This window comes from Pristis pectinata, chromosome 16, assembly GCF_009764475.1.
Source record: "Pristis pectinata isolate sPriPec2 chromosome 16, sPriPec2.1.pri, whole genome shotgun sequence".
Taxonomy (NCBI): Eukaryota; Metazoa; Chordata; class Chondrichthyes; order Rhinopristiformes; family Pristidae; genus Pristis; species Pristis pectinata.
In genome coordinates this window covers 15,645,803-15,656,849 of record NC_067420.1, presented here as the reverse complement: position 1 = coordinate 15,656,849, position 11,047 = coordinate 15,645,803, and the positions used below count along the sequence as shown (strand labels likewise).

At 38.8% G+C, this 11,047-nt stretch overlaps 1 protein-coding gene across 1 annotated transcript in view; it reads right to left on the bottom strand.

Annotated features, from left to right (window-relative positions):
• Window positions 1-262: 262 nt before the first annotated feature.
• Window positions 263-11,047, bottom strand: part of LOC127578854 (teashirt homolog 2) — a 414,469-nt gene continuing 403,684 nt past the window's right edge. Inside the window, exon 3 of the mRNA XM_052031371.1 lies at window positions 263-4,132. The gene's annotated coding sequence lies outside the window, so the exon portion shown is untranslated. The remainder of the gene's footprint in view (window positions 4,133-11,047) is intronic.

Sequence of the window (11,047 nt, the reverse complement as noted above, 5' to 3'; positions counted from 1 at the left end):
GGGGGGGGGGGGGGGGGGGGGGGGGGAGTTGATGGGGAATGCAGGGAGAATAAAATGGTATTGTGCAGTGGCGTATTCGTGTAATTGGATAGTTCATTGCTGGTGTAGATTGAAGAGCCAGATTCAATGATGCTTTTTTTTATTAGGGGGCCATGTTATTAAAAAGACATTCAGAATTACACTCAGCTCCTCATGTATTTTCAAAAAGTTATGTTCCACTTATCCTACCCCAGACAGCTTGTGGAGGAAGAGGTCATTGCTGGTATTCAAGCTAAGATTAAAAGGCATTTAAGCTACAAGGGAGTCAAGTGGTATGGGAAAGATTGGATCACCTGAACAGGCTCAAGGGGCTGATTGGCTTACTCCTGCTCCTGGTTCTTATGATTTAAAAAGGCTTAGAAATTTATTTCCAGTCAGGAGTCCAAAATATGTTATTTGCCAGCAGCTGAAAATGTTACACCACTTTTAAGATTTGGTTGCATTGAACTCAGAAGTGGAGTTTAGCACACGGCTGTTTTAAGTATCACTGACTGAGAATGAAATTTCTGGGCATTAATCCATTTGACCCAAGTCAAGTAATACAAAGTTTGGGTGATCGTGTTATACAAATAACTGCTATTGGTTACATATTACAAACCTGCAACAACTTAGCTTTACAATAATCTGAACTTTTAGATTGAAATTATCCAGTTAAAGGAGTTTGAAAGTTGATGTCATGTAATCAGGCAACCTCGAACAGAAAACCTGCAACCTCTCAGTGCCATTCCCCACATTTCTCTTAGGACTGAGCCACCAATCAGTTGGTCAGAAGGACAATAAGGCAGAAAACTCTCATATTTTTGCTGGCTCCAACAGGCACCCTGGGGAGCCAGGAAATTAGGATGACAACACTACCAGGGACTGAAAGTTTCACAGCTGGGGCTGTCAGTGGTGTGGAGTTACATGTAACTGCTTCTGACTTAACATTGTATTATCAATCTTATGTGGCTTTTGTACAGAGTATCCAAATATAAAGCATGCAATCAGATGTTTACAGATAACCTGCCAAGTGAAGTAGTTAGAGGACATTTTTGTATGATTTGGGAATATCTAATTAAAAATGATGAATTATAATGGCTTTCTCAACCTGCTAAAAGATTACCAGGTAAGAGGTTCAAGTGATAAATGTAGGAATAGTGAGGCAGTGAGCAGCTGTTCTGCACTGATCAAACACTGCAGATAGATATTTCAGTCACATGCTTCCAGCTATTAGTGTGACTGGGGATTTTTTGGCACCAAGTTTTTTTATTAATGTGAAGTGGTTTTGCTTGCAGATCATTCACAGGGATTCCTACTTTTATTCCCATTACTAAATTTCTGATAAACAGGTAAGTAACAAATAAAGCCTGCTATGAATGTTGTGTCTGTTCTGCTATCAGGCTCTTTTAAATAAAATTGCAAAGTTATTTTTGACAATAGCTAATGTACTTAATTGACACTTATCATCATGTCAGACTGGTAATGTGATCCTAGAACAGTGTGGTGAAATTGGTTAGTGATGAAGTATGCGATACAATACATTGAAAAGTACAGTGATGTCTTAATACATTGTAGCGTCACTCCTGATTAATTAGGGGTAGAGACCATCAGTGCGATAAAACGGTCATTACTTGGGACTTCGCTTCTAGTATGAATGGGCTTTGAGCAGTTGGAATGCTGTAGGTTATGTGGAATAACAGACTCAGTTCAGCAGGAAATACTGACCACGTGACTATGAGGAGGAGATTTTCTTTCTGCATTACATAGTCCCTCTCTTAAATATTCCAGGAGTTTCTTTTGATTGAGAACATCGACTGATAAACCTCGCATTGACTAAGAGCTCTCCTGCATATGAAATCTTTGTGGCCACATCCAGAGAGCAGCAGCTCTTGCAAAATAATATGAAAGCATGTAATTACATTGATATTGAGAACTGCACATAAAGAAAATAGAATGCAGCAGGAGGAGCACTGCATTGATGCCAGGCATAAAATGCTCTGGGATTACACAAGGTTATTCATGGACAAAGCTTAACATCAGCATACATGGTTCTTCCAACCCAGGAAGATGCCGGAACAGATTTTCAGCTGCAATCTGTGGATTGACCATCTATTGCAGAAACCACCCAATTCTCACTATTGGATAGTTTCTACAAGAGGCAAACAAATTGCAAACAGCTGAAAATATCCAGAGCAGGATTTTGGGCCAGGACCACAGTAAGGACATGATAAAATTGGTAGACTCTTATATATTTTCAGATAAAATTTTTGATGGTTAAGGAAACTATAGCAATGAGAAACTAACAATTTATTTATTGTTTGTTTATTGAACAATTAAGCTGTGTGAGAGAGCTGATTAAAACAGTTTCACCGTATGCCATGCAAGCCTTGGATCTGAGATTGCAAAATGTGAGCAGTAGAGGCAAGTGGTGCTAGGAGTCACATACAACAGGTCCTTTTGGCCTCATAATAATTTTGTTTTGCAGTTAGAATTTAGATTAAGGCTACCAAATGCATTTTTAATTAAGTGATTAAGATAGGAAAGCAATGGGCTGTGTACTGATTTGCAATCTTTGTGCAATACTGATCTGCCCCTTTTGGCCTGTGGAATAAATTAATCCTTAGGCTTCATCAGTGAAAATACATGAGAAATCCACTGAGGAACACAAAGATTTTTTCACATTATTTTCTACATGTATATTGGTAGGACTTGTCTCCTTCAACTTGATATCAAACCAAATTACGCAGCAGCACCAGAAAAAAACTGACCAAAACCTTAATTTGAATTGTCATTAATAGTAAAGTATGGTACAAATGGAATACATGCCTGTACGTATCAAAGCAAGAGAAAGTCTCCTTTTCTCGACAGAACTCACAAGCCGAGGGCACCTGCCATTATGAAGTCAGACTATCCTCCGAGTTTTACAATAAACTAGATTGTTAATGTACATCCTCAATACCAATTGTGTTGTAACTTGGGGAACTGTCATAACCTCAGTGGGTTAACAATCACTTGTAAAAGATTGGTTGGCCTTTACAAAAAAAGTACTTGAACTTTCTAAAAATAAAAGTTACATTAATAAAGCTGATATGTTTGTCCAGCAGTGTTTAATAAACTGAATACCTGATGTGTGTGCCTGCGGTACCCTAGCTGCAAACATCACTCATTTTTGACTTTGTCTCTTGCGACTTTATCAGGGATAAATGGAGATGCATTCCCTTTACCTCCAATCTCTACCATTGAAGCTCACACTGTCTGTAGAAACAAGAAGTTAACAGGATTGAACTGTGGTTGTCTGCTCCCTTGTGATAATTTTTTTTTCTCCTTCAGCTGTAGGTTCATACTTGGTGTGATGTAGGATGTCAGAGAAGGCTATTTTTTTAAACAAGGACGGCAGCAGACTGATCCTCCTGGTAGCGAAAATGTCTGTGTTGTTCCTAGCCACAAAGAAGCTGATTCTGTGCACTATTGCAGCAGATGATAAACAGTGTACAAGTTTTTTTTTCTCTGGCTGGATCTCGTTCACTGCTTCATCAGTCTTTTTCTTCTTAGTTAGACAGATTGATCCCTTGTGCTGTTAAGACTGGAGTGGGAAACCCAGGTGCAACATTGACAACTGTACTGGCTACAAACCGCTTCCTTCATAAAGAGAGGGCTATGGGCCACAGCCGCAATTCAGCCATAATTCAATGTCAGCATCAGCAGGAAGGACATTAGTGTCCAATGTGATTGTATCTTTACATTAAACTTGGGCTTAAAGTTTGAAAAATCGTACCTTTTTTGCCATCAGGAGTAACCAATTGACGAAATAAACACATCAATGTTCCCAGCCATTATCCCCTAAAGAACACTTTGTTATATGTGCCGCAGAGAAGCAGCAGGGAGTAGAGAGCCCAAGCACAGTTTATCAATGAAAATCTAATAACATCCATAAGAATCGAGCTGAAAAATCAATACTTCATTACCAAATTGTTAGTGAGAATGAAGAGTAATTGCAGGAGTTGAGTGCTCTTTGCGTCAGAGCACCTGAAGTTCAATGTCGCAGCTGAAGTGATGCAGGGAGGGCCTGGACAAGGATGCCTGACTGCAGATTGTGATCATTGTTTATCTTTGCCTGAGGAGAAGAAAAAGAATGACATTATTACTACATTTCAACTTGCTTTTTAACTCTCCAGACATAAGTAATTAAAAAGATTCTTTCTTTTAAGTCTCATAGCATTTTGGCAAACAAACTGTAGATTCTGTGAACAGCACAGCATCGGGTGAATCTCCTACTTTACATTCATCACTCAGGAGTGTTACTTTGATCTGAGTCTGAAGTTCATGAGGAATCTTGGAGTGATGTGAGCCGAGGTGAAAGTGTCCTCAATGACAATTGCAAGGTTTCAAGACTGCCTGCTTCACAAAGTCACATCTTCAGGGACGTTTCTGAAGTTGGATCAACCAAATGGTTTGGACCTCACCGGATTCAGTAACTCTTTTAAGTCCCCAAAGTATCCCTCCAGGCCACAAACAAAATTATTCTTTAACCCTTTAAGTTTTGTTGCTTCTGTTAGCAACAGCTTAAAACACTCTCACAAACTTTATATTTCCTTATATAAATTTCTGGTAGTCACAATAGTGATTATCTACTTTAAATGCCTTTTCTTCTCAAGGACAGAGGTTTGGTTCCTGAAAGACAATTTCTAATAGATTGTAGGAAGACTGCTTTTACATTTAAATCTATAATGCTTGGTTTTTCCTCCACAGCAGACTCTAGAATCTTAATATCATTTATTTGTTGACAAGTCTTTAAGGGATAGTTTTAGTTTCTGCATAATTTCTTATCAAGCAACAAATGACATCACAAAGTGACAGAATGTTCACAGAATTAGTAAGGAATTATTTTAACTGCCTTTTGTGATTACTGAAAAATTTTCACTGAAGCTGGGGAGCAGGGACAAGAGGACAGACTTTCAGCAACCACTGAAATGCTATGGGACATTTACAACTGAACAATCCTGTTTTCATCTGAACTCCAGATCGGTCTGTCTACCATCACAACTCACTGGACAGCAGTCAGAATCTGGATCTCTGGCTGCTTCATTCCATCCAGCACCCCTGGGATTTGAAAGCTATTTGTAGCACCTCTACTGTTTCTACTGGCTGATATCTGCTAACTCAGCAGAGACTGGATACCTAGATATTTATGCTTAGTATTACAGCAGACATTGCTGTTGTTAAATGACCTGTAGAAAATTCAGGAGCTATAATATACCTGTTCAAGGTAGGTGATTGAACAATGATATATAAAGCTCTTGTGTGACAAGAAAAACTTGGGAAAAGACATTGCAAATCTATTGAACATTTTTTAACCTTGCAATTGGGAAGACGATTGGCTCATTCGTAAAGCACAAATTGTTCAGCAGATTGAAAGGACAAACAAAAACGTTGAACTCCTTTACACAGTCGACATTTCTCAGACAAGTAGATGATTATGTACTCCCATATGTGCATTTTATCTCTAGCTTATGGAATAGTTGTCTATTTGCCCATAATTGTAATGTTATGATGGTATAATGCTAACAAGCTAACATTTGTGCCAATCCTCCCTCTATTTACAGTTTAAAACAAATAAAAATCAATTTTTGGATAGACAGCTTCTCACTGTGAACTACATTGTTTTATTTCTGCTTATGAAGCAGAGATTAGTTCCTCTGACTCTGCTGCCCCTGAGTAATCCAGTCAATTGGCGGATGGGAAAATAAAAATTGTGTGTCACGGGATGGCAGCAAATAATCGCTGGTAATTTTTGTGCAACAATACAACTGCAATGCTCTGGCAGTTGGAGGGATATATTGGAGAGTGAAACCTGATAAACCAGTCTACCAGCTGTCTAACCTGCATCGCTAACAAATCATTTTAATAGGAAAACTACGCACTAAATCAAGAAAGAGGTAGAGAAAATAGAATAAATCAGAAACATGGCTGCTGGATACCCTCTGGCTGTCATAATTGGCAAATGCTGGCTATAACTTTTAGTGCTTGCACTTGTAGCAGGACAAGAGCGGCCTTTTCTTCCAAACACATTCGCATGGAATTTGAAAGAGTCATTATATGATTCCTGTTGAAATAATACCTCCACTGAATATTTCAGTCAGGCAATTGACTAATAATAGATATCATAAAACTCTGAATTTGTCTTAACTTATCAAGAATTTCTACATTATTTCTTTCTTTCTTACTGTTTAATGTAATTTATAAATATTACAAAATTTAATTTAAAAACAGCCCATTTATTAACATAAGCTCAAAACAGTAATATTGAGCTTGATACAACAAAAAAGCACCTGCTTTAACATCTCTTACAGCACAAAACTCCATAACAGCAATTTAAAAATATCCATACTAATTAATTATAGTTCATAAATTACATATTAGTGCTGCAACTAGAGCTATCATTTATCTCCCTTTCCTGTTGTCAAAGAATAAATTTAGTTCTCTGTTATCTGAACTGTTCTTATCCTTGTCATGTTTCTCCTTAGACAGCCACTAAGAGGCATCTGAGAGCCACTCATTCAAGCTGCCTCTGGTGTGAAACCTGGCATCTTTCCTCACAGGATGGTGGGATCCAAAGTGCAGATTCACTTCTGTCACACCTCCCCATTCCCTACTCAACTGCTTGCCCTCGAAATGATGCCAGTGATGTGCTGATGTCACTTCATTTCGGGCTTGTTCAGCTGTTGCTTCTGTTACAAAAAAACTGGCACTTTTAAGTCAGAGAGGCCTACAGCAGAATAAAGCTGGATGGGCTCGGCTGCAAAATTTCTGCTTATGTAAACAAGAAGCAGGAATCACCTTAAAGGGGCCCTATAGCCTGATGATGAATATTGTTAAAAGGGCCACTTCAAACCAGTTAAGTAAGACATTTACCCAATTTTAAAACAAGGCTTGCTGAAGGTTAGAATCACATGGGATAGGATTTCAATACATCACTGATTACACCTTCACCTTTTAACTTTATGTTAGCCTTGCCCCACGTGCAACATTGGAGATGCTATTCTACCTTGCTGCATGAGTGGTAGTATGCCAGAGTAAGCCTGCTCTCATAGAGTTGCTTAAATCTTATGCATCAATTAAAAAGGGACCAGTTCTACAAAAGGTGGGCAATCTGTTCCCAAATGTTACGACCAGATAGCAAGGCTTCAAATCATCCCACTGATGCTGATTTGCATTTTACACAGGCATATCTTTGGTTTACCTTGAAATACAGACAGTTTAAGGTGGAGAATTGATAATGCTCCTTTAAAACATTGGAACCAAATAAGGTAAAATAATAATGTTTCAATCAGTAACCATCTAATTGAAGAATCATTTCAAAATTTCCAACATCAGTAAAATTCCACAATATTAATCTTGAATATTCCACAATTTCAGTCCTGTATCAACTGATTTGTTCGAACCTCATCATATGCTCTTGATCTTCAATAAAATGTGGAGTGAGATTAGTAGAAGGGTTAATACTTCATTACTAATTTTACTTTTGAAATGAATTATTCTTGGACTTTCACAGATTTTTGACAAAAAATAATGAAATATTGTTAACAAACTGCAGGCACAGTAGTGTAGCCGTTAGCGTAATGCTATTACAGCGCCAGCGACCCGGGTTCAATTCTGGCCACTGTCTGTAAGGAGTTTGTATGTTCTCCCCTTGCCTGTGTGGGTTTCCTCCGGGTGCTCCGGTTTCCTCCCACATTCCAAAGACGTACTGCTTAGGAAGTTGGGGGCATGCTATGTTGGTGCCGGAAGCGTGCCGACACTTGTGGGCTGCTCCCAGAACACCCTACGCAAAAAAATGCATTTCACTGTGTGTTTGGATGTATATGTGACTAATAAAGATACCTTATCTTAAAAGATGGTTACTAAAGCCTTAACATTTTTGATTTTTTAAATCAATTTTCTATCAATATTATGTCTCTCCCTGAAAACTATTGAGAGACTGGGGCTGCCTATCATCACTAATGGTGCTCCGTGAAAGCCTGTATCTTACACTAGTAATCTAGGAGCAGCCAGTCCTCACCGGCGAGTTGGAATCAATGATAAAATCTAATGCAAGTGCAATGGCAGGTTGGCTTCATCTCTAATCTCACAGATTCTTCCAAACTCATCCTGCATCTCTTTCTTTAGCTACTTGTTATTTCAACTTTGAAAGAGCATGCAAAAGATGGTGTTTCTGGTCTTTACCTCAAACTACCTATTGGGCTGGGATATTGATCCCAGAATCCAAGATACTGTCATTGCTTTGCTCTTTCTCTAGCAACAGCAATGTTCTACTCTTACAGAGATTGACTAAAACTGCCCCCATGCAGGAGATGAGGGTAAAAAGAAAGGCTTGCAATGACACAGCACCATTCATTATGTTAGAGAAATGCAAAGTGCTTATAAACTATAAGGTTCTTTGGATGCTATCATAGAACATAGAACATAGAACACAACAGCACAGCACAAGCCCTTTGGCCCACAATGTTATGCCAACATTTTATCCTGCTCTAAGATCTATCTAACCTTTCCCTTCCACAAAGCCCCCTATTTTTCTATCATTCATGTAATCATAACGGATGAAATCCACCTCAATGTAAGGAAGTAGATTTAAGTTATAATTGGATGTTGCATTGATTATAAGGATGCTAACTCTCCCTTCTCCCTTACTTAATTTCCCTCCCACCCTACTCAGAACTTTGCAATTCCTTTACATGAACCAAATGCAAAGACCAGTTTCACATGAAGTTATACTGCCATTTCAAGATTCAAGATTCGAGATCTTTTCTTTAATTTTCTGCATGTCCGCAGCTCATGCACCAGAGTGACTCTTCATCTTGGAGGGCAGCAGTGTCCCTCCCACACTTGCACATAAAATATAGCTCATGTACAAGAATACCCCATTTATTCTTGAAGGCCCATCTCATTACAGGTTTATAATAGTTTTTTACATATATGTGCAAAGCTGTATTGTTTTAGAAGTAATAGTTAATGGTGAGTGTACTTGTGGGCTCAAAGCAATCTAGTTTAGGGAAGATACCCGTTGAATTTGACAAACACATGCTTAAGAATCTGAATATCGGCCTGCAATGGGCTGTTTATATTGCAGCACGACTTGACAAAATGGTTCTGTGCCGATCTAATTCTAGTCCTCCTGCACTGAAACCCATGCTGTTTACATAGTAATGAAATTTTAATTGCAACCAATTGCAACCAGGATGGGAAAATAAAAGCAACAAAAAGAAAGCACGGCTACTGGCATACTTACTTTGCAGACACCACTTTGAACAGAGCTTGTTAGTAACTTGACCAGAGAACTTCCAGAAAAAATAACTTACTGCCATTGTTTGCAATTCTTTAAAATCTTTGAGTAAAACCATATGGGAACCCTTCATCTCCTCACCCTGCCAGTGGTCGAGTGTTCCACTATTGAACGTTTAATGCTGATGTCATTCACATTGCCTTTAAAGTGACAAAGTAAAGGGCTTCTCCATGGCTTCACACTATTATTGTATCAAAATCTCGGGGCTCAACTCAACTCCTCTCCAAGACTGTTACACCATTCTGCACAACTGAGGAAAAAAAAACTGATTCATGGGTTAATTATCCCATTCATACTTATTTGAAGGGAATCCAAAAATAATATTCCAGGATCGTACTCCTTTTGTGCAGCAATGCAGTATAGCTCCTGAAGAATATCCTTGAAATGCAATAACTTAATGTCATAAAATCATAGAGCCATATAGTCATAAAGCTGTTCAGCACAGAAATGGGCCCTTCAGCCCAACTTGTCCATGGTGACCATGATGCCCATTTACACTAATCCGGTGTAAGGAGTTTGTATGTTCTCCCCGTGTCTACGTGGGTTTCCTCTGGGTGCTCCGGTTTCTTCCTACATTCCAAAGACAAATGGGTTAGGAAGTTGTGGGCATGCTATGTTGGCCCTGGAAGCATGGTGACACTTGCGGGCGGCCCACAGAACCCTCTGCACAAAAGATGTACTTCACTGTGTGTTTCAATGTACATGTGAGTAATAAAGATATCTTATCTTACCTGTCCTAATGCTTTTTAAACATTATAATTGAATCTGCCTCTACCACTTCTGCTGGCAGTTTTTTACAACCATCACCCTCTATGTGAAAAACTTGCCCCTCAGATCTCCTTTGAATTGCTCCTCTTGCACCTTAAACTCCCAGTCTTAGGTTCCATTACCCTAGGAAAAAGACTCTATCTACCTCTATCTGCCCCTCATAATCTTACAAGCCTCTGGAAGATCACCCTCAGATCCTCCAGCGGGAACAAACCCAATCTATCCAATCTCTCCTTGTAACTAAAGCCCTTCATTCCAGGCAGTATCCTGGTGAATCTCTTCTGCATCCTTTCTAATGCTTTCTCATCCTTACCATAGTGTGGTGACCAGAACTGTACACAATACTCCAAGTGTAGCTGTAACATGACATCCCAACTCTTATACTCAGTTCTTCAGCCTATGAGCCAAAGCATGCCAAATGCCTTCTTCATTACTCTATCCACATGTATCACCATTTTCATGGAATGACAAACTTGCATCTCAAGGTGTCTCTGTACATCTACTCTCTTCAGGTCCCTGCCATTTACTGTACTTGTCTGGGTTAAATTCATCTGCCACCACTCCGGCCAATTTTTCATCTGATTTATATCCTTCTGTATCCATAGACAACAGTCTTCACTATCTATGACTTCACCAACTTTCACGTCATCAGCAAACTTACTAATTTAGACCACCTACATTCTCATCTGTCTTTTATATATATGACTATATATTAATATTAGATATATTCTTATACATTATGTTAATGCTCCTAATCTCTTCAACAAATCAATACGATCCTTCATGTTGAGTAACCTTTACTCTTCATCCTTTTGTAAGGTCACTTTGGTATATTTGGAAGGCCTTTGGTTTAAGGCCACTTCAAGTGTGAGCTCAAAATCTTAGCTGAAATTTAAGTCTAGTACCAAAAGAATACCATGT